Source organism: Lissotriton helveticus, chromosome 1_1 (genome assembly GCF_964261635.1).
Source record: "Lissotriton helveticus chromosome 1_1, aLisHel1.1, whole genome shotgun sequence".
Lineage (NCBI taxonomy): Eukaryota > Metazoa > Chordata > Amphibia > Caudata > Salamandridae > Lissotriton > Lissotriton helveticus.
The window spans coordinates 1043547430-1043570220 of record NC_136057.1 but is presented as its reverse complement, the minus strand read 5'-3'; the positions used below and the strand labels follow the sequence as shown (position 1 = coordinate 1043570220).

Below are 22791 nucleotides of genomic sequence, written 5' to 3'. Positions count from 1 at the left end.
ACCCGGAAAGCCCCATAGAATGCCAGGGCAAAAGCAGCATTGAATAATCCCACTTCAGCCGTAGAACTGCATGTGTCTGGCAGGGTGAGGAGTACTGCTGCCAAACGTTCTAAACCTATCGGCTTCCTGCCATCGGCGGTGGGTGCCTGTAAGCGCCGCCATCCTTTCAACGCTTTTTGTACTAAGAAACTGTTTGTCGGATCCCTGGCTCCCTTAGCGCGTGCGAAAAAGGAAACAGCTGTCTTGTGTCTGCTAGCTGTTGCCGCCGTGCGCCCTTCCTTGTGTAATGTGCTCATGTACCCATTAAAACTAGCCTCCTGATCCCACTTGCTCTCCCAATCATGCCCCAGAAAGTTACAGTAAGACCTGAACGCCCCTTCATAAGCCGTCCTGGTCTTTGGAGCTAGGCTGGCTGCCACAAGGTCGTGTAGTTGGGGGCACCAATCTGCCAGAGAGTCGATGGGAAGTGGGCTGGGGATGCCTCTGCAGCCGGTAGATGTTCCCTGAATACCTGCATCTTAAAGCGAGAAAGGGCATCAGCTGCGTTATTCAGGACCCCTGGGACATGCTTGGCCCTGAAATGTATATTCAATCTCATGCAACTTAGCACAATCTCCTTCAACAGGCGCAGTATGAACTGACACCTCGCTGCCTGCTGATTGATGCATTCCACCACGGTCATGTTATCAGACCAGAAAATCACCGAGCGATTGGCCAATTGCTCGGGCCAGACCTTCAACGCCACCCAGATGGGGAAAAGCTCTAGGAACCCAATGTTTGCAGTCAGCCCACTCTCTTCCCACCGACCGGGCCATTTTTGCGCCACCCACTTTCTGCCAAGAATGGCGCCAAACCCCACACTGCCTGCAGCGTCAGTCCATAAGCCTAACTCTGCTGAGGACAGCGTGGGGGCACCCCACAGCACTCTGCCATTGAAATCCTCCAGAAATGCAATCCATATCCGCGTGTCCTGGCGAACCTCGACTGACAGCCGTGTGCGATGATGCTTTTCCCGCAAGCCCTTCATGGCTTGCGCAATTGAGCGGGAAAATGGGCGTGCCATGGGAATAACTCTCAAGGCAAAGTTTAGCTGACCAACTGTCTGCTGCAACAGCTGTAATGTGACTTTCTTTGTCCGCAAGCATAGTTCAAGAGTTAACCTGAATTTTTCGATTTTTTCTGTGGTTAACCTGAAACAGCCTTCCACGGAATCTAATTCAATTCCCAAGAATTCTAGACACGTCAATGGCCCAACCGTTTTCCCCTGCGCAAGCGGGACCACAAAAGTACGCATGAGCACGCAAAACTCCTGCAATTCCCGCGCGCACTCCTGTGAGCCCGCCGGACAGAAAAGAAAATCGTCTAGGTAATGCATGACATACTGGCGGCCCATAGAACGTCTCAGGACCCATCCCAGGAAAGAGCTGAATGTTTCAAAGTAGGCACATGAAATAGAGCAACCCATGGGCATGCACATATCCATGTAGTATTTGCCTTCGAAGGAAAAACCCAACAAGTGTTGATCCGCCGGGTGCACTGGGAGTAGTCTAAAAGCTGACTCAATTACTGATTTGGCCATCAGTGCCCCAGGACCCAAAACTCTCAACATATCCACAGCCTGGTCAAAAGACGCATATTTCACACTACAAATAGACTCATCAATTGCATCATTCAAAGATAAGCCCTTCGGCGCCGACAAATTGTGTATGAGCCTATACTCGCCCTTTTCCTTCTTTGGGACCACTCCTAACGGCGAGCAGACAAAATTCTGTACCGGGATGTCAGAAAAAGGTCCCGCTACCCTACCTAGGCGCTTCTCCTTCTCTATTTTGTTCGCCACTACCCTGGGATTGTTCTGAACTGACAACTGGTTCCTACACTGCGGTGTTCCAGTATAACCCCCAGCTGGAATCCGGAAACTATGTGTGAAACCCTCTTGAAGCATCCTTGCTGAAGTGTGGTTAGGGTATCTATTGAGCCAAGGGATCATAGCTGTCAACAAAATAGGTGAACGCGCCATAAGGGGGTGTACTCTGCTATTCTGGTTTCCTCCTCCCTCTGTTACCAGACCCATTGCCCTTTGACCGGCATGTCGCCTCCGGGTGGGAAGGGTGGCCGCATAAGTTACACGCGTGCCTGAATTTGCAAGTGCCCGGTTCCCGTGTTGCAAGTTCGCCTATTGAAATCCCAGCATACTCCTTTCCCACCTGAACTACCTCTGGTCTTGTTGACCACTTCCCCGCCTTGCGCTGGTCGAAAGGGCTGCTGAAAGGGCTGCTGGGGCTTGGGGGAATAACCTTTGTTCCAGGTAGCGCTAGCACTTGCATCCTGCCCCTTCTCAAACTGGGAATGCCAGGAAATAGAGTCAACCTTGTCCCAAGCTAATGACCTGTTAAACTCCCTCGATTTCCTGAAAGCTATGTCGTATTCCTTCCATGCGTCCCCCCCATGATTCTCATTATACATTGTAATCCTGCTCTGATAGCAGGCCATCACAGCTTGCATACCTGGGAAGCGCTCTCCAATCACTGCACTATACACAGAAAAAGCCATGATCCAATTGATGAGCGTCTCCTCCACCCTAAATTTGTACAATTGCGATCGCCATTCACTAGGAAACATCATATCCTTCTGTGATTTTGCATATTCCCACTCCCTGTTGTCAATCAGCAACGAAAAAATATTAATATATTTGTTCGCATAAATTAACTCCTTCACACTTTGAGATACATGCTGCGCTAAACTCTCCCCCCTGGCGGGAATCGCGCCCTCACCCAGTACCGGCAGGGCAACCTCCTTACCACTTTCGGTGGGTTGTGTTGCGTCCACGGTCTTGACTGCGCCCCCATTGCTTGCTGGACCTGTTTGGGGAGAAATCCGAGGGGTCTGCTGCGGAAGGTAACACTCCCCCAATCCCCAACCAAGGAAGCACAGCCGCTATCTGTGCCGCCAATTCTGGTGGCACTGGTCCCGGAGCTGGAATTACCGGCGGGACAATGGCCAGGACAGGGCCAGTCGCTGGCGCGACTGGCGGCGGGATACCCACGGGGACCGGGTCAATGGGTGGCATGACAGGCGCTACTGGCACACTTACTGGAGGTTGCGGGGCGGGGGCCGGAACGCTCGCAGGGAACTAAGGGGTAGGAGTTGGTGAGCTAGGTTCAACATGCGGTACATACGGCGTTGGACTCGGGGACCCCCAACCCTCACTGGACCTGGGGGGCGACCACCCACTTTCTTAGTTCTGGCACGTTTGGGTGGTGTTTCAAACTCCCACCTTGGTTTGGGGGGCACTATGGTCTGCTTAGGCCTTCCCGATGGGCCTGCCTGGGCATCCATCCTCGCCCCCAATTCAGCCACAGTTTTACCCAACTTGTCCACCTTCCCCAAATGTTTGTCCATTGCTGACATCCTGCGCATCATTGTTTGAAACGTCAATTCAACATTCGGACTCCCTGCAACCCGTCTGGCAGACATGCTGCTCTTAACCTACACTGCACAATGGGTTATTTATAGGCACACCGTGCCCTGTACCTGTCCAAGTTGGAGGCTCACGATCTGGCCGTAGGCACCACGCAACTGTGACCGCACACCCCAGCTAGCCTGGAGTGTTTGGGCGAGCGAACTCTAGCCCAGCGGCCCGCCAGAAGCAGTGAAATGCAGGCCTGCTTACTCTCGGTAAGCGACTCACACGCTAACCGCAGGCTTCCTGACCGTCTGCTGTGACGCCTACACGGATTAATTACGTGCCCAGCTCCTGCATCTTTTCAGGTCCCTGGCCGCCATAACATTTCAATTGCCGCGATCCCTCAGTGACGCTTCACTCGTCTACCAAAGCATCAGTCCCCAGGTGGTTAGATGTTCTCCGCCGGATCCCTTGGATCGGGGCTGATACTGGAACTGCCTACAGCACCCCAAACAAGACAACCTCGTCCTGAAGATGGTCCACATTGATTAAGGACCGAAACGCCGTCGACTCCACAGCGCAAACAATAGGCGCACTTTGTTGTGACTCCATTGAAATTGCGAATTGTGTAATATAAAGTCACTGATTTTTGTGTCAAATGTTGAGCTATTCACTGTATATACTTCACCTTGCTCACCTTGCGCCGTCCGTCGCTGCTCACTCCTGCACTTGCGTTGCCACATACCACTTGTATATATTGAGCACCAAGTTTTATCGGTTGTCACTCGAATTCTTGAACTGTCTGCTGTACATAATTATTCCCTTATGAATTTCTCCTTTCATGATTTGCATACTAAAATACTAAAATTAATTTTGAATTTAAATACTTTGAATAAGTGTCTCCTTTCTCTGACCTATGTAATGCCTTGTGCATGCAATATAATTTGCCTCTTCATTTATACCTTTTGGGATATTGTTTTACCTTTATAACCTTGAACCCCAATCCCGATTGGTTTATGGGTCACACTCCTGTTTTTCTTTACAGACTAAATAAGACATACTGTGTAAAAACAGAAGTAAAAGGGCCAGTCCTCATGGGAAGTTACAGATGAAGACAAGGCGGTACTAAGGAGGGACTAGCAAGCCTATTAATGAATCAGAAGCCAGCATTTACAAAGGACAGTGACACAAGCCACTGAAAAATATAGGCGGAGTGTGGGTAGACCTTCAAGTCCATACTCTAATACAGCATGCCTCGCAGAGCAGCGCAAGGCTGCCCAGGCTCAACTAAAAATGGTAGAATCCAAAAGCACAGATGTGCTGCTAAAATAAAAACCATGTGGGCTCAACAAACATAAATATATACATATGAAACCTGAAGAGTGGCCCACAGATGCTGCACTGGTAAAATAAAACAGATGGCCAGAGATGGCCAGAGATGGCCACGGAGGCTACGCTGCTAAAATAAAACAGATGGCCAAAAATGGCCAACCAAAAGAAACAATTGCTGATGTGCTGTGGGAGGGAACCAAGTACCCAAAGGCGGGACAGATGGACACTTTTGACCAACCAAAGTAAAGCAATTTCAAAAGACAGGCCAACCAACCAACCAGAAGCGCTGGGCTTGTTGAAAGCCCCTGGACTGAATAGAGCATGTCTCACAGAGCAGCGCATTCGCTGCTCAGACTCGACCTAACAAAAAGGGGGGTTATTATTACCAAAATAAGCGATGTTTATTTTACTGAGCTCAGAAAGATGAACGAGCGTGGCTGGAAACCCTGAGATTCGAGCTGCTGATGTGAGATTATCACTCAAAAAACATATTCCAAAATGCTAAATGCATTACCTGCTAGATATCGGTTGGTTCTATGTAGGTGCAATAAGTAATGTCATTTCAGTGCATTCAGTACTGACATCCCGGCAGAAAAACATTGCTCAAGCAATGGTTGTGTGTCTTCAGGGGCGGCTCTAGGCTCATGGCGGCCCTGGGCAGGGAGCGTAGGTAGGGGCCCCCGGAAGAGGGGTTCCGGAAGGGCGGAGCGCGGAGGCCAGTAAAGAGGGGGGGGGGGGGGGTCAGGGTGTTTGGAAGTGGAACAGAGCCAGAGGCTGCCAAATCCCTGCCAGGGGCCGCCACGCAAATATATATCCATCCTCAGAGGATTATTATATTAAGGATATATATTGGCGTGGAGGCCCCTGGGGTTTGGTGGCCCTGTGCAGGTGCACAGCTTGCACATGCCTAAGGCCGCCTCTATTGTCTTCATGTTAATGCTTCCCAAATAAATACAATGGGAATAATTACACCTTTGTCAAAATAATTCGTTTAATAAATGAAATATGCGGGTTTGCTAGTGCCAGCTCTTCAATCCCTGGTGACACAGCACCCTGGAAGATGTGCTGCATCGTTAACACTTATAAGATCCAAAAGGCAAGACCTATTGCTTTGCCAATGCTTGTTACTTTTACAAATACACTCTCTATAAATGCAGTGTCTGCAGTCAGTCTGCTCAAGACTGCTGTATTTGCATTTTCTGACTTCCGACACATCGTGTCCCTTCCAAAGCATTTTCTGAGCTTGGATTCGTGTGTGCCAGCAGTTTTAGGAACATGGAGTATTTGTTCCAAAAATTGACCGCTTTTTCTCAGAATTCCACTTGAATTTATTTACTGAATTCATTTATTGCTATTTTATAACCAGCGCTGGCCTTTAGCATGGGCGAACTGGGCCCAGGCCCAGGGCGCCAATTTCCTGAGGGGCGCACAGAGCTGCGTGCATTAATGTTATCCCAACAGCAGTGCCCTTCTCATCTTGCTCCAGTCTTGTCCTTGTCCCGGCCTGAACATTTCTGTCTAATTTGTTTTTCATTATCATACAGCCAGTGATGGCTTTAACACCTCTTCTGCTCTCATCCTTGCCCTCCCTTCACCCTCTTACTGCTGTTGGCACACATCAACAAAACCATCATCTGTGTGAGGCAACTAAGCTAAGTGAGCAGGGGGAGGTCCGGTGATGTTTGTGTTCAGTGTCCAGTCCCTGCTCATCAAGGCACTGACCAGTAAACACAAAAGGGACCCCATCTGCCTAGTTTAATTCACTACCATCAGTGAGGGTGCCAAATTCTCTCCACCCACGCCAAGGGGGCTATCTTAGCAAAGGCCAACTCAATTTATAACACATTGCCTGTGGACTGGGGTCCATTATGGGAACTGTGAAGATTACAGAAGACAGGGATGGCACAGTCAACACACACATCATGTTCTTTTGTAAACATAAATGCCAGCACATTTTGTGAAGACTAGGGGTTCTGCTGTTGTAAGCACTTCCAAAGGTGGCAGGTAATGTACTGTAGAACAGCAGAGACAACTTGATTTGCCTGGATCACATAATGTACCTGTGGTGAAGTCAGTTTCCGAGTTCACATCGACCAAAGAATCGAACACTCAGGTCTCGGCTCCCACCTCGGGACTGGCATCTGGGAGCCTGCGTAGTGTGCAGCTGGAGTTGACGATCATTAGAGAGGAGCGAGGCAGCGCCCGTCAGAGCGGCAGGTAAGTGCTATTTTATTTATTTTAATTATGTTCGATTCTGTTATATTCCCTCTGCCCTTAAAGAATACCAGAAGGCGCAGCTGTTCAAACCCAACAGCAACCGTCAGGTAACGGACAGTGGTGTAACAAAACTTCAGGAGGCCCCCCTGTAAAGTGCATGGATGGGGGCCTCTCACACTCAAAATCCAGTCAGGAGCTCTCAGGCCTGCCTGTGCCCAGTACTGGAGGAGGCCCCCTGGAGGTCGCCCCACCCGCAACGTGGGGGCTGTGGGGGCTATTGTTACGCCACTGGACTAATGGGTACGAATACCTTCCAAGAGCAGCCGCATCTTTTTTAAGGCTAATAAAATCAGTCCCAAAAAGTTGGGTTAGCATTAACACCTTCTATATAAAGCGCCATGAGAACAAGATTGCAGCAGTGTACGGAGCACTATCAAAACAATTAATTATCATTAGTTCCACTCCATGATACTTTCTGGATTGATGTCAGCAGTGTGCTTCATTGTTTTACACGCTCAGAGCTTAGGCTCAGCATTTCCTCCGCCTGAGGTTAAACTAATCATTTTTAGTTCGGGCCAAAACCTACATTTATAGTTGAATGTATGACATCAATCAATCAATCATAACATTTGTAAAGCGCACTACTCACCCGTGAGGGTCTCAAGGTGCTTTGGGGAGGGGTGCTGCTACTGCTCGAATAGCCAGGCCTTGAGTAGCCTCCTGAAGGTAAGTAGGTCCTGGGTCTGCCATAGGAGGATGGGGAGGGTGTTCCAGGTTTTGGCGGTGAGGTGGGAGAACGATCTGCCGCCGGTGGTTGCTCTTCGGATGCGGGGGACGATGGCAAGGTCGGCGGAGCGGAGCTAGCGGTTCGAGGTGTAGAAGGTGAGATGTCTGTTGAGGTATGCTGGTCTGGTGTTGTGGAGTGCTTTGTGTGCATGGGTGAGGAGCTTGAAGGTAATCCTCTTGTTGATGGGGAGCCAGTGCAGGTCTTTCAGGTGGGGTGTGATGTGGCTGCAGCAATGGAAGTTGAGGATCAAGTGTGCAGAGGCGTTCTTGTTTGCGTTGGAGTTGTTTCAGGAGTTTGGCCGAGGCTGCGTAGAGGGCGTTACAGTAGTCCAACCTGCTGCTGACGAGGGCCTGGGTGACTGTTCGTCTTGTTTCAATGGGGATCCACCTGTAGATCTTGTGAAGCATGTGTAGGGTGTTGAAGCAGGAAGACGATAAGGCGTTGACTTGCTTGGTCATGGAGAGTGTTGAGTCGAGGATGAACCCTAGGTTGCGTGCGTGGTCGGTGGGTGTTGGTACTGCTCCCAGTTGCTTCTGACAGCTCTTTATCATCCACTCGGTGGTGGCTCTCATTCATTCGTGGAGGTTGGCTTTGGCGGTGAGGGGGTCGGGGTCCTTGGCGAGGGAGAGGATCAGCTGAGTGTCGTCGGCGTAGGAGATGATGTTGAGATCGTGCAGTCGGCCGACGTGAGCGAGTGGTGCCATGTAGATGTTGAACAATGTCAGGCTGAGGGATGATCCTTGGGGTACGCCGCAGATGATCTCGGTGGCTTCGGATCGAAAAGGGGGAGGCGGACGCTCTGGTTTCTGCCGGAGAGGAAGGAGGTGGTCCAGTCCAGTGCTTTGTCTCGGTTTCCCCGTTGTCCAGTAGGATCCTGATGTCATCGGTGGTGGCGATGAGTGTCGTTTCGGCGCTGTGGTTGCTGTGGAACACGGACAGGGATGGGTCCAGGATGCTGTTCTCCTCGAGGTAGCGGGTCAGTTGTCTGTTGACGGTCTCCTCGATTGACCTTCATTGGGAATGGGAGCAGGGAGATGGGACGGAAGTTCTTGAGGTCCTTGGATCAGCCTTGGGTTTTTTGAGTAAGGCGTTGATCTCAGCGTGCTTCCAGCTCTCCGAGAAGGTCGCGGCCTAGAAGTAGATGTGGATGGCCTTGCGGAGATGGGGTGCGATGGTGGCGCAGGCTTTGATGAAGATGTTGTGGGCATGGGTCTGATGGAGAGCCGGAGTGGATGGTGTTCATGATTTTGATGGTGTCGTCGTTGTTTATGTTGGTCCAGGTGAGCAGGGGGTTGGTGAAGATAGTCTCGGTGATTGTTGGGGCGGTCAGGGTGCTGAAGCTGTCGTGGATGTCTGAAAACTTGCGATGGAAGAAGGTGGTGAGGGCGTCGCACAGATCTTGTGAAGGTGGGATGTCATTGGAGTTGGGGTTGGAGAGCTCCTTCACGATGTTGAAGAGCTCTTTGCTGTTGTGGGCATTGTTGTCAAGGCGGTCTTTGAAAAAGGCCCATTTGGCAGATCTGATGAGGTGATGGTGTCTGCGGATGGCGTTCTTGTGGACTGCGTAGCTGTCCGGTGTATGTTCACAGTGTCATTTTTTCCCTAGTTTTCGGCTGGTGTGCTTGGAGGCCTGGAGGTCTGCGGTAAACCAACTGACTTTCCTGTTGGTGTGTCTGTGGAAGGGTTTCTTGAGCGGGGCGGGGGTGTTGGCGCAGTCGTTGATCCATTGTCTGAGGTTGCGGGCGGTGGTGCCGGGGTCGGTGGCGTCGACGGCTGGGCTTTGGGCAAGGGTGGTGTTTAACTGGTCTTCGGTGAATTTGCTCCAGCATCGGCGAGGGATCGGTAGAATGCGGTGGTGCGTGGTGGGTTTCCGGAAGCTGAAGTGGATGCAGCGATGGTCGGTCCAGGGGAGTTCAGTGGTGTGGCTGAAGGAGACGTGGGAGCTTGCGGAGAAGATGGGGTCAAGCCTGTGGCCGGAAGAGTGGGTGGGGTGTAGCGGCGAGCTGTCTGAGTCCGAGGTTGGCGAGGTTTTAGATCGGGGATGTGGAGTTAGTGTTGGTGTTGTTGTTGTTTTCGAGGTGGAAGTTCAAGTCCCCGAGGAGGATGTAGTCTTTGGAGCCGAGGGCGTGCGTACTGACTAAGTCGGCGATGGAGTCGCTGAACTGCGGCCGTGGTCCGGGTGGGTCTGTAGATGAGGGTTCCTCTGAGGGTGGTGTTGGGGTCAATGTGGATCTGGAAGTGCAGGTGTTCGGTGGTGCTGAGGGTGTCATCGGTGCTGGTCGAGACTCTGAGGTTGTTCCCGTGGACGATGGCGATTCCTCCTCCTGTTCCGTTGGTGCGGTTTCTGCGGGGGATCTTGTAGCCGTCAGAGATGGCTATGGCGATGTCGGGTGCCAAGGAGGTGTTCATCCAGGTCTCTGTCAGGTAAGCGACGTTTGGAGAGGTGGAGTCGAGTAGATCCCAGAGTTTGATGGAGTGTTTCCTGGCGAAGCGGGTGTTGAGTAAAATGCATCTGAGGTGGTTGCGTCCTTTCTCGGTGGGCGGTTTGGCGGCTCGGAGGCTGGTGAAGCTGCAGCTCCGGCAGGTGAAGGGTCCTTGGGTGAACTTCGGGGTGGCCAGGAAGCAGGTGTGTGATTGTCCGGTGTTGAGTGCGTGAGGGTGCTGGCATCGTAGCGGAGATGGGCGTCGTGGGGGCCCGTGGTTCTGGTGCTGGGCGCTGTCCAGGCGCAGACGGGCTTGCTATTGGCGCACCCGCTGCGCGCGTCCGCTGCGCAATCGCCCAGCGGTCATCATTTATAGGGGAGGGGGAGGGACGAGCAGCTGGGGAGCGGGCGGAAGGGTAGGGGCAGCGGTGGAGAACGGCAACGGCAGGAAAAAAGGGTCTCAGAAGTAATCGGGAGGCAAAGCAGCATGGGCACAGAAAAGTAAAGTAAATGCTACTAGACTATGGCAGACAACAGTGTGCAACAAAAATATTACAAAAACGATCTATGGAGAGAAACAGCGGGGAGCCACTTAGCCAGAAGGAACCGGGAGCAGGGAGGCCTCGAACCCTGCAAGAGTGTGCTGGCAGGCTTCCAGGCGAAGCAGGCCACCACAGAGCTGCCGGGGAGAGTGACATCTTGGGACCAAGGTTTCGGGACTCACACATGCTCCCCTGCAGCAATCGTCATTTGTAGAGGAGGAGGGAGGGATGAGCAGCTGGGAGGCGGGAGCGGGGCGGAAGGGGAGGTGCAGCGGCAGGGAAGGGCATTGGCGGGAAAAAAGGGGCTCAGAAGCAATCAGGAGGCAAAGCAGCACGGGCACAGAAAAGTAAAGTAAATGCTACTAGACTATGGCAGACAACCGTACGCAACAAAAAATATTACAACAAGCATTTGCAATGCAATAGGTCTCGCATTAGGAAAGTTTGAGCTATTGGTCTTGTAAATGCCAATTTTTTTTATTTATGTGTTGGTTTTGAAAATAGCTAAATTAATAGCTTTGTCATTTACAATGCCAATAGTTATAACTTTCGCAAATGTGACACCTATAGCATTTGTAATGCAACATGTTTTGTATTTACGTGACTTAGATGTATTGATATTACAAATAACAATGGCTTTTAATTTTTTTAATTAATAAATACTTAAATAAAAGTGATTGTAATTTATAATGGCAATAGCTTAAACTTTTGTAAATAACTTTTGTGAAGATTATGTTCAGTGTATTTTATTGTGACGAAAATCCAAGAGCAGAAGTGAAATATTAACATATTTTTGTGACATTTGTAATAAAGCTTGAAACATTGAGAGAACATATTTGAACCAGTTGTTGTTGAATGGTTGCACAGATTGATGCTGTGATGGTGTGGAGTGATGTTGTGGTGGCGACGAGTGATGCTGTGGCGTTCACTGATGCTGTGGTAGCGCATAATGGTGTTGTGGTGCCCCTGAGTGATGCTGTGGAGGCCCTGAGTGATGCTGTGGAGGCCCTGAGTGATGCTGTGGAGGCCCTGAGTGATGCTGTCGAGGCCCTGAGTGATGCTGTGGTGGCGCATAGTGATGCTGTGGTGGCGCAGAGTAATGCAGTGGTGGCGCAGAGTGATGCAGTGGTGGCGCAGAGTGATGCAGTGGTGGCGCAGAGTGATGCAGTGGTGGCGCAGAGTGATGCAGTGGTGGCGCAGTGATGCAGTGGTGTTCCAGAGTGATGCAGTGGTGTTCCAGAGTGATGGAGTGGTGTTCCAGAGTGATGCAGTGGTGTTCCAGAGTGATGCAGTGGTGTTCCAGAGTGATGCTGTGGTGGTGCTGAGTGATGCTGTGGTGGTGCTGAGTGATGCTGTGGTGGTGCTGAGGTGGTGCTGTGGTGGTGCTGAGGTGGTGCTGAGGTGGTGCTGTGGTGGCGCTGAGTGATGTGGTGATGCAGAGGGCAGAAAGGCACAAAAAACGAGTCTAACAGAGGGCTGAAGGGCACAAAAACGAGTCTAACAGAGGGCAGAAGGGCACAAAAAACGAGTCTCACAGGGTCCAGAGAGGCACAAAAAACGAGTCTAACAGAGGGCAGAAAGGGTGGCATGGTGAGCAAAAGAATGATGGATTTAACCCAGATCTCTTGACTGGGGGTGAATGCTTTGATTTGTTCAGCATTCCGTCCATCAATTGTGTGTCTTTTGAAAATAAAAGGAAGACACAAACAGTGGCACCGTTTACTAAATGTGAAGATGTTATAAATATTATGTAGTATAAGCTAATAGGTTTGGAATTAGCACATGAAAGTTGTGAAAAGGTAAAACAATCATTTGTACTCTTAAATATACAAAGGTCATTGAAAGCAGTGCCAACAATATCTACAGTTGATTTCCTAAATGTAATACTCCTTGTAGAAATATGAAACGGAAAAGTTTACGTTTTGGAAGTACGGGTTTATATCAACTTTTTCAACCTTCTTGCTAGGCAGGTCAACAAACAGAGACTGTGTTTCACTCCTCATCCTTATAGGGCTGTCTCCTGCATGCTACTTAACATGTAGGTGTCCTTCCTGGGGCACTCAAAGCTGCTTTCAAGAGGTGTGAACAGTTTGCAAGATACTGTACTTAAAAGAAACAAATGGCTGCCTTTTATGAGGGAAACATCATTTACCACGAAGGCATTACCACTACTAACGTTTACCACGTGACACTTACCACGCAGGGTGCCTTCCACGCAGGGTGCCTTCCACGACGTCTTTACCACGGGCTGGGGGGGAGACGTGGTATTCCTTCAAGTCGTTCTGCGTGGGCTTGGGGGGCAGAGGGGGGGGGGGCTCGGAGGGGGGCTGGGGGGGGTCTCCCCCCCCAAAAATAACAAGCAGGTTACTTTAAAAAAAAAACGAACATAAATTTAAAAGAAAAAGGAAAGAGCCTCCCCCAAAGACGTGCCGTGTACGTCAAAAAAGCAGTCCTTTTTTTATTTTGGTATACGTGTTTTGACGCTTGTTTCAATGGAGGATGGAAGTAAGGGCTCGTAGAGAAAGACGTGCAGGTAAGACGTTTCTAGGCGTAGTAAAATCCTACGTTGTAAATACCAGCGTGGTAAAGCCACTTGCGATGTAAAATTCGCGTGGTAAAGCCATGCGTGGTAATTGAAATCGTGGTATAATCATATATTCCACTCAAAGCTGCTTTCAAGAGGTGTGAACAGTTTGCAAGATACTGTACTTAAAAGAAACAAATGGCTGCCTTTTATGAAGCTGTGGAATTCATCCTCTGGCCACAACCCTCTGTGTCATTTGCATTTTGTTACGCTTTGTGTTTAATTAAGGAAAAAAAGCGCCTATCAAACACAAACTGGAGCCACAAAATGACCTTAAATAAAAATTAATTTAAATTTAATGTGAGTTGCGCAGAACATTAGTTAAGCTGACCCCCCTAGTTTACCGGTATTTATTTTTGCAATAGAGCAATTAAACATGCATTGTAAATGCGTACGTGGTCTTATACTATAATTTAAATCCGGTAATGATAAAACACAGAAGCTTAATTAATGCACGCTAGCACTGAGAAATGTTTACGCTATTTTATATACACAGCAGAGAGTCAGGGAAAGGCTTGCTCCATTTAAACTGGAACGTGTGCGCACGAGTGAGTTGTTTAGCAGTAGAAAATAAAGTTAGATAAAATGAGTACAATTCCGATAGCTGCTAGCAGAGTGCTTGCTTCTCCAGCCAGCGATGCATGTCACCCCAGACAAATGGTTCGTGCGTCAGGGTTTGTGTCTGCGCCGGGACTTAATTCTAGAAACTGTTTGAAGTCTGAACTTTCCAGCATCCCTTGCAGTGGTGAGACAAGAAGACTGACAGATAACAAATAACGTTTTGGAGGCAGAATATTCTAAGATTCCATCTAAAATATGTTTGTATATTTTTTGTGTCTGGGCACATACAGGTTTGTTATGCGCTCTATATAAATAACCAATTTGTTTCTCGGTGTTGTGGCTCACCCCCTTTTATTTATTTATTTATTTATGAGTTTGTATAGCGCTAGAATCACTCCGCCAGGAGTATCTCTGCGCTTTATGCCCAGTAAAATCGCAACTACACAATGGAAGATGATTAGATTTCGTTTTTGAACAGAATGGTTTTTAACTGTTTACGGAAGGTTAGGTGATCTTTACATAGCCTTAGGGCCAACGGGAGCTTATTCCACAACTTGGGGCCCATAGTTGACAGGGCTCTGCCTCCGTGTCTAACTTTTTTAATCTGTGGAACCACAAGGAGAAAATTATTGCTAGATCTGAGAGATCGTGAGGGAACATATGGTCTAAATTTCCTTTCCAGGTAGGTGGGTCCTAGTCCATTCAAGCATTTGTGGATTAAGCAACATATCTTAAATTTTGCCCTTTGTCTGACAGTAAGCCAGTGTAGTTGTTCAAAGAGGGGTTTGGATGCCGTTCTTGGGGGGGCATTCAGGACAAGGCGAGCCGCCGTGTTCTGAACAACTTGTAATTTGTCTAATAGCCCCTCGTTGACAGAAAATAACAACCCGTTACAATAATCAATCCGGCTCAGGACGAGTGCCTGAACCAGGGTCTTTCTTGCTGAGTTGGGCAAGAGTGGGCAGATTTTTCGCAGTAAACCAATAATATGGAAGCATATCCCTGAAATATAGCTGACATGCTGTTTTAAGGACAGGTCGTGGTCAAGTCGAATTCCAAGATTCTTCACGACCTGTTTAGGTTCAGGGACTGCTCCCAACTCGGTTGGCCACCAATCAGGAGTCCAAAGTATCTTAGCTTCCCCAAATAGCATGATCTCCGTCTTGCTGACGTTACACTGGAGATAGTTACTGGACATCCAATTAGCTACTTCCTTCATGCCAGATACAAAGGAGTTCCTAACCTCAGCGGAAAGAGTTTTAAAAGGAAACAGGAGCTGTGTGTCATCAGCGTAAGATACGGGAACAAACCCGTATCTACGCAGCACTCCTGCCAGGGGTGCCACATAGATGTTAAAGAGCGTTGGGCTCAAGCATGAGCCCTGTGGCACCCCTTTAGAAATCTCTATTTCCGCCGAGCGAAATGCACCCATGGTGACTGTCTGGGTGCGATCTGTTAGGAAACTCCTTATCCAGTCAAGGGCTTTGTTCTTCAGGCCAGCGTTCGACAACCGTTGAGTCAAGATGGAATGTGACACGGTGTCGAACGCTGCCGAGAGATCTAATAGAACAAGAATAACAGAGAGCCCCTTGTCCTGGTAGGTGTGGAGGTCATCGGTAACATATAGCAAGGTGGATTCAGTACTATATCTGGGGCGAAATCCTGATTGGGACTCATCAAGGGCTTGCACTTTTTCGATGTAAACAGACAAGTGTTTGTTGACATGTTTTTCTATAACTTTCCCCAAGAAGGGTAGCAGAGAAATAGGTCTTAAATTACTCAAGTCAGACCAAGGTATGGTGTTATTTTTCCTAGTAGGTCTGACGAGTGCTCGCTTCCAGTCCTTGGGGACCGTACCCGAGGTGAGTGATAGGTTTACCAATTCTGTAACCAGTGGGCTTAAATGTTCTTCCAGAATAGGCATTAGTTTAGCAGGAATAGAATCCTCTGGACTTCCACTCTTAATCCGTTTTAAAAGGGTAGAGGTTTCCAGACATGAGATAAGGGGAAAACTGTCCAGGGATTGTGTGTCCACAATAGGATTCATGGGATCAGAAGGAGATGTCTCCTTGATGGATATGGACTGATTTGTACATAAAATCTTATCATAAATTCTGTCAATTTTACTAGTAAAATAGCAGGAAACTTCGTCACACAATTTTTGCGATGAAGTGTCCGGAGCTTCACATGCTGTCGGTTTAGCCAGTGACTGCACTATCTGAAAAAGAACTCTAGGAGAGCTCCCAGCCTCCTGTATTTGGTTGGCTATATGTGCTTTCCGTGCACCCCGTATTGCTTTGTGATAAGAAGATAGAGCAGCCCAGTATCTTTCTTTATCCTCAAGGAGATGGGAAGTTCTCCATTTTTTCTCCAGTTTCCTGGCTCCTTGTTTAAGCGTACGTAAATGGTCAGAAAACCAGATTTCATGCTTTTTTTCTGGCCTAGGTTTAAAAGACTTTAGTGGGGCAATTGTGTCAATAGTTGTCTTTATTTCACCTCCGAATTTCGTGAGAGCTACTTCAATATCGTCCGAAGGCCGAAAGACAGGAGGATTAAAATTTTCTATAAAAGTAGACTTAGTGACTTTATGCCACTGTCTACGAGTGCAAGGCAGGATGTTGGGGTGTGGTAGACTGGGCTCTCGACGGGGTGTAGTAAACTCCACGATAAAATGGTCAGTCCAGCTCACCTGGGTAGCGGGAGGACATAACATCACCTGAACATTGGAAAAAACTAAATCCAATGTGTGGCCAGCCTGGTGGGTAGGGCCACTGTTTTTCAGCAGTAGGCCTAAAGTAGATAAGTCGGTTATTAGAGATTGGGCGTCACAACAGTCCATTTTTTCACCATGGACATTAAAGTCTCCAACTAGCGTAAACTCATCGTTATCAACAATATATGGGGCAATTAGCTCAACTAGATTATTAGAAAATTGTTTATATGGGCCCGGTGGTCTATAAACTAAGGCGCCTTTGTAGTTCTCTTTAGAAGTTGATTGTATTTTATAAATCAAGATTTCCATGTCAGGGGAACTAAGTTCCTCTAAAATCGTGGCTCTTAACTCCTCCTTATACACCACAGCAATGCCACCGCCAGTTTTCAAAGGGCGGTCCAGTCTCAAGATTTTATAATTGTCTGGTATAGCAAGAGTGATAGCAGGCATGCAGTGTGGCTTGAGCCATGTTTCTGTGAGAAAACACAGCTCAGGTTGATTGGAAATAATCATGTCCCAAACCTCCGCGGTATGTTTGGAGAGGGACCTGATGTTACACAACAGATGCTTTCTTCCTGGCACGATGGTATCTATAATTAGAGGTGGTGAGGATATCATCGTGTTGCGACTCAGAGTGCAGCAGGTCGTTGCCTGATCACAAGAGAATTGGGTATGGCAGTGACGACATGAAAAGGGGCCTTCAACCTCAAACTGGGCCATACAGCTAGCAGCAGGAGAATATGGGGTCATTAAGCAGCGCAGTACCTTAGAAGTGTATGTGACTATCGTTGCCGCAGGGACATGGAGAGAAGCAGCCGGGCCTGCCATAGCCCTTAGCCCGGTCTAGCGCGGACGAGCGCAGACGGGCAGGTCTTGGGCTTGTCTTCGGCGCGTCAGAAGGCGCCCCCCTGCGCGCAACCGCTGCGCGCCAGTACCGACGAGTGGCTAAGTAGCCCCTGGTGCAGCAAGGCTAGAGCGCTAACCGCTCGAATCTAGGGCGGGAACCAGGAAGTGTGTGACTCAGGCTCGTACCTGCCCCGCCCTCCGCTCAACGGTATTGGATACCGAGTCGGAACGGGGCGGGCAGGCTGTAACACAGAGCAGCTGAGTATTCAATATTCTGGAGCCCTGTTAGCGCTGAGGGACAGCGTTTGACAGCGTTTGATCTCAGATAGTAAAGCACTACAATTATCAGTCAATTATAGTACAATTACACTACAATAATAAAAGTCGATTTTGTGAGTCAAATCATTAAAATACAGTTTTAAAATGATCAGTTGCTGCTTAGCTTTATCGTTTTCTCTTCCAACCCCAACAGAGTAGGAGTGTGGTCTGTTACCGTTTTACCTGGCAAGAGCGGGGTCGACAGACACTGCCACTGTCCGTCTTACCGCAGGGAGCCTCGCCTCCTCGCCGCCTAAGTAGCCCCTGGTGCAGCAAGGCTAGAGCGCTAACCGCTCGAATCTAGGGCGGGAACCAGGAAGTGTGTGACTCAGGCTCGTACCTGCCCCGCCCTCCGCTCAACGGTATTGGATACCGAGTCGGAACGGGGCGGGCAGGCTGTAACACAGAGCAGCTGAGTATTCAATATTCTGGAGCCCTGTTAGCGCTGAGGGACAGCGTTTGACAGCGTTTGATCTCAGATAGTAAAGCACTACAATTATCAGTCAATTATAGTACAATTACACTACAATAATAAAAGTCGATTTTGTGAGTCAAATCATTAAAATACAATTTTAAAATGATCAGTTGCTGCTTAGCTTTATCGTTTTCTCTTCCAACCCCAACAGAGTAGGAGTGTGGTCTGTTACCGTTTTACCTGGCAAGAGCGGGGTCGACAGACACTGCCACTGTCCGTCTTACCGCCTTTAAGTTTGCTGTTAATTCTTGTACAGGTACTCTGCTCATCTAAAACACAGAGGCCAGATTGATGGATGGGGGGGAGGCATGCAGATTAGATAAGTGGGTGGGGAAATGGATGGATGTTAAGTTACGGCTAAACAAACAGCCTTATATCCTGACATTCAAGCGTTACATATGAAACTTGCGTTTATGTAGCCAGCTCACAAATATTTTTATATGTAGCCCTAAAATAATAACAATGTTAGCAGTGCTTGATAACACACATCTGCTGCTTCTAAGCGCTTCAAATAACAAGCAATGTCCTGAGCAAATGGTGGGGGCCTGAAGCAGTGGAGTGGGAGAGGTGAGGGGGGAGTCACGGGGAGATTAAGGGACAGAAGGCAAGCAGCCTTTGAAGAGCCAGAGTCACGGCCTGCGGTCGTGAATAAGTGAAGTGAATAATTAGGGCAGGAGAACTGGCAGGCTGATAGGCAGAAGGCACAGGCTAGCTCGTGCACGAGGCGTGCACTTCCCAAAATCCACTTTTGGGGAGAGCCCTTGGCCTTAAGTTGTGGTTTAGCTGCATTAGGGCTCTTTTTCCTATTCCTGCGGAATAGGAAAGGGGTGAGCCCTAAAAACGATCTACAGAGAGAAACAGCAGGGAACCACTTATCCAGAAGGAACCGGGAGCAGGGAGGCCTCGAACCATGCAAGGGTGTGCTGGCAGGCTTCCAGGCAAATCAGGCCACCACGGAGCTGCTGGGGAGAGTGACGTACTGGGACCAAGGTCTCGGGACTCACGCATACAACGCATACCTTTATAACACGGTCAATACAACACAGCTTCCATTACAACGCATGCCATTACAGCTCAAGCCATTACAACACATATTCCATTACAGTGAAAATTACTATTCTAACACCGCCAGGTGCTTACCTCAGGGAAGGTGCTGGTCAGTGAGGGATATGTGTTGTAATTGCATGCGCTGTAATGGATCCTGCGTTGTATTAACCATGTTGTAAAGGCATTGAGGTGTAATGCCTGCGTTGTAATAGAATTACCCCTTTAAGGTTCAGTTGTTGCACCAATTGCAGCTACGCTCCACCATGCTGCAAGCAAGGAAAATGGCCAATTTGACTTTTGGGGTAGTCTAATACAGCCATTGTAAGGTACCAATGGGCCCTTATGGCTTTCGGTCCTGGTGCCACTGCACCTGCTGCACAATGGAAACTACGCCTGCCATGCTGCAAGTAAGGCAAATGGCCTCTTTGGCTGTTGGGGTTGTATAATACAGCAATTGTCAGGTACCAATGGCCCTTTAGGGCTCTGGGTCCGGGTGCCACTGCCCCCGATGCACCAATGGGAGCTCCGCTCGGTCATGGTGCAAGCAAGGGAAATGGCCTCTTTAGCTGTTGGGGTAGGTTGTTGGGGTAGTGTAATACAACAATTGTCAGGTACCAATGGGCCCTTCATGGCTTTGGGTTCTGGTGCTGCTGCACCTGCTGCACAATGGAAGCTATGCTCCACCCTGCTGCAAGCAAGGGAAATGGCCCCTTTGGCTGTTGGAGGTAGTATAATACAGCAATTGTCAGGTACCAATGGGACCTTTAGGGCTTTTCCTGCTGCACCAATGAAAGCGATGCTTCTGGCAGTATCTGCACGTTTTCTATCCGCATGATTCACTCATGATCAGGTGGGCACCAACCTGTCACTCATTCGAGCAAATGTAACAGTATAAAGGCAATTTAAAATCAACAACCTAATATAACTTTACATGGGCTCGATTAGATGGCGGCCCTATCCCGCCGGTGAAACTGTCTAGAAACTACCGCGTGCTAAGCTAAAGCAGTTAAAGAAGATTGGAAGATTTAGAGATTGAGAGATTTCAGAGGGAGGGTAGTGGACTCAGAGTGAAATCCAAGTGGACACCTCAACTTATACCTGGTAACACTATTGATGTGTTCTTTAAGACGGTCAGTGCTGACATAGATAAAGAGATTGATATGTCTCGTGTCAAGAGTATTGAGAGACGACAAGACAATCTAACTCAAGGTGAAAGGGAGGCCTTGAAGGAACTCATCAATAACAAGTCTATAACAATACGTAGTGCGGACAAAGGAGGTAACGTAGTGGTTTTAAATACAAAGGATTACAACGATGAGGTCTACTCTCAACTCAATGATACAGAATTTTATGAGAGACTGGTCTCTAATCCAATGAATGATCTAATTGTTAAAATTAACAGTGAAATCAAAGCTTGGTATGAACAATCACTTCTTGATCATGATGAATATCTCTACCTAACCTTGAATACACCAAGATCACCATGCCTGTACACTCTTCCCAAGGTCCACAAATGCTGGGACAAACCGCCGGGTCGGCCTATTGTCTCCGGCATAGGTGGACCGACGGAACATCTTTCAGAGTTTATTGACTGTTTCCTCAGACAATATGTATACAATTTGCCATCCTTTATTGAGGATACTAAGCATGTGTTAAATTTGTTGGAAGACATAGTATGGGAGGATGGTATGATATTAGTCACTTTAGACGTAGTATCTTTATATACTATCATTGACCACTCTCTTGGTTTACGTGCTTTGGATCATTTCCTTAGCCAAAGAGCGGCTGAGTTGTACGACCATACCCAAATGATTTTGCGAATGACTGAGATGGTACTGAAGAACAATGTTTTTTTATTTGATGGACATTGGTTCAGGCAGCGTCTTGGGACAGCCATGGGTTCACGATTTGCTCCGTCTTTCGCCAACCTATTTATGGGTTGGTTCGAGGCGGAGCGAATCTGGGGCCAAGATGGGAGTGAGTGGATACAGCATATCCATTATTGGGGTCGATTTATAGACGACTGCCTGTTAATTTGGACAGGTACAGTGGAGAGACTGAAGGGTTTCTTTGATTATTTGAATGACAATGTATATAATCTCAGATTTACAACGGTCTATGACAGTCAATGTATTACTTTTTTGGATGTGGAGCTGTTTATAGAAGGAGACAAGATTAAGAGTAGGATGTACAGGAAGCCAACCAGCTGTAATGCGATTCTGCATGCTGAGAGTTGCCACCCCAGCAGTCAGAAGAATGCCATACCTTATGGTGAACTGATCAGGGCTCGACGTAACTGTGCTCTTGATCTTGATTTTGACAGGAACTTAGTAGATATGACAGATAGATTTTTGAATCGAGGATATAGACAGGATGTAATTAAGACTGCAGTATCCAGAGTAAAGAAAGTCAAAAGGAAATCTACTCTAATTAGACAAACTAAAGAATCAAGAGCAAAGGATCAGAAGGTCAGACTAATAACGAATTATGGTCTAGGCAGCTCTAGACTTTTCTCTATTCTCAACAGACACTCGCATCTTCTCTTTATGGATCAGGACTTGAGACCATATATCTATGAGAGACCAAGTCTGACCTTTAGAGGGGAAATACTCTGAGGAATATGTTAAGTCCCAGTTACCCTGACAAATTGAACAAAACTGATTGGCTAAACAGTTTTAAAGGTTTCTACAAATGTGGGAGATGTGTTTCATGCAGATGGGCTAAAAAGAAGGTTCAAAAGTTTAACTATAATGACTCAGGTGATTACACGATTGGAATGTTTATCAATTGTGATACTACATTTGTGGTATATGTTATTACTTGCACGTGCGGGAAGATATATGTGGGGAGTACGATCAGGAGGCTGAGAGATCGAATGGCTGAGCACTTCAGAGCCCTAAAAAACGGTGATACACGTTATCCGATTGCATCTCACATAGTACAGTATTATGACAATCAAGAGCAACACAATTTTTCCTATCATGGAATAGATCACATTAAGCCTGATCCCCGTGGGGGGAACAGACTTCTAACATTGAGAAGAAGGGAAGTTTTATGGCTGATTAAATTGAAAGCCGTGGAATGTGGGCTCAATGTTGATCACGAATTTGAGTTTTATTTGGGACAGTAGGTATATGTATATGTCAGATAGGGCTGAACTAACAACTGGTTATTATTTTCTGATAACATCGACATATTAGTACCATGGTCCCCACTCATATACTTACCGCAACCATCTTAGTCACCAACAAAAGGATGTAGTAATACTTCAATTATCTTGTCTCAATACAATAACAGCTCGGGTTTAGATATAATGTGCATTTGATTACCTATGGAGGTTTATTATACGCTGTGAAAATATGATGATGAATACTGTCCAATGATAAAAAAAATTGTGACAACTCTTAGATAAATACTGTATATAGTCTTTACTTATTGCTACTCTGTTTTACCTCTCCGACTCTTTTTTCTTCGTTTTGCAAACTGTCTGCTTAATAACTGTTTGTGGAATGGGTAACTGAGGGTACTGCGGATGCCCGG

The 22791-nt window shown here is 47.9% G+C and overlaps 1 protein-coding gene across 4 annotated transcripts in view; it reads left to right on the top strand.

Moving 5' to 3' along the window:
- The window catches only part of TYMP (thymidine phosphorylase), a 253694-nt gene that overhangs the window by 28372 nt on the left and 202531 nt on the right, over positions 1-22791 (top strand). The window contains exon 1 of one of the 4 annotated variants that reach the window (XM_078677902.1): positions 6845-6955. The exons of the other annotated variants lie outside the window; for them this stretch is intronic. The gene's annotated coding sequence lies outside the window, so the exon portion shown is untranslated. Of the gene's footprint in view, positions 1-6844; positions 6956-22791 lie in introns of those variants that run through there. 4 annotated transcript variants of the gene reach the window in all.